The sequence below is a fragment of the Dermacentor variabilis genome, chromosome 1 (assembly GCF_050947875.1).
Source record: "Dermacentor variabilis isolate Ectoservices chromosome 1, ASM5094787v1, whole genome shotgun sequence".
In the NCBI taxonomy this organism is placed as follows: Eukaryota; Metazoa; Arthropoda; class Arachnida; order Ixodida; family Ixodidae; genus Dermacentor; species Dermacentor variabilis.
This window is the reverse complement of record NC_134568.1, coordinates 143,809,896-143,811,456: the sequence shown is the minus strand read 5'-3', so window position 1 is coordinate 143,811,456 and position 1,561 is coordinate 143,809,896.

Sequence of the window (1,561 nt, the reverse complement as noted above, 5' to 3'; positions counted from 1 at the left end):
AAGCACACACGAGTAATAAAGTTCCCATCATTCACAAGTGAGGAGTTAAGTCTCCAGAGTGCCCAGTTTGGTCTGAAATTTGAAGGAATGCTTTTGCCAATGTGCGTGATAACAATGCAGTGATCTGAAGAAGAACCAGGTTCTGCTATGAATGAATTCTGGGGTTTAAGTGCGAAAACCTCAATTTGATTATAAGGTACGCTGCAGTGAGGGGCTCCAGATTAATTTTGACCACCTGGAGATTTTTGATGTGCCCCTAATGCACAGGACACAGGCATTTTTGTATTACACCTCCATTGAAATGGGGCTGCCGTGGCCAGGATTTGATCCCACAACTTTGTGCTTAGCAGCACAACACTACAGCTGCTAAGCCACCACGGCAGGTTGAGGTTCTGCTTTACAAGACATTCCAGGGGAAATAAGAACCGATGAAACATAAATGGGACAAAGTTGTGTGTGGGTACTACCTTGTGAATGTGTATAAAAGGGGAGGCTACTCGATGCTCCTGTGTCAATAAGCCCAACCTTTTCAACTAAAAGATACAGCACTCCTATCGCTATGGCTCGGCCTAGTACGGTTAATAGGATTGCATACACAATTATTAAAATTGCCCATAAATACAACATTACAGTCACAATCTAGTAAGCTAGCTATTCATTCATTCAAATAACTTTACTGAGTGCCCTGCGATTCGGTGGGGTGTGCCTGGACTCCGCCTAGGTTTCGGCCAAGGGTTCTTGGCCCTTGGCAGCTTTCTTGGCTCGCTCGACATACATTGACTAGGCGCCACGGTAAATCATGCAAGGTAAAATCACATTGTATAAATCATCCCTCACTGTCAAGATTAAGAGCTACAGCAGGGTATGGTAAACTCTCCCCGAGCACGGAGTAAGACATCTAGGAGGTGAAACTCCCGTCAGCGCGAGCGAGCGCGGGTGACCAGATAAGGTCACAACTGTTGTATGCGCCGACGGTGCCGTATACAGTGGCGGCGCCATGCGGCGCGTTGTAGAAGCTGCAGCGAAAAAAAAGAAAATGCAGCGCCCGGGCAGGCGGCTCCGGCGCGCTCCCAACGGCGCTAATTTCTTTCCAGGCCGCCAGCACGATAACGGTTTCGTGGGCTTGTGACCTTTTCTGGTCGCCGCAAACAGCGGAGTTTCCACTCCTAAATGTTTCTTGCTCCGTGTCCCTGAGAAACAAGATGACTGTAAGATGTTAATGATGATGATTTCCATACTATGGCACATACCCACAATGGGCGATTGGCCAAGAAATGGGCGGCACATTTAAACTAAATAAGAAGAGATTAAGAAGTACAAGGCAATATAAGAATTGTCACATTGCATAGCACATGTGCAAGTGCCAGTTCCCTTTATGCCAAAGATGCTGAACTGAAATGGGAAAGTTTATAGTATTCCATTACCAGCTTCACGAAAGCTTCTCTTCACATAGATTCCAAAATGTGCGTTGGGTCAGCATAACTTTATTTTTATTGTTTTGCATTTATTCAGTGTCAAGCAAAATACAAGCTAATTAGCCTAAAGAATGCACCACAGCATA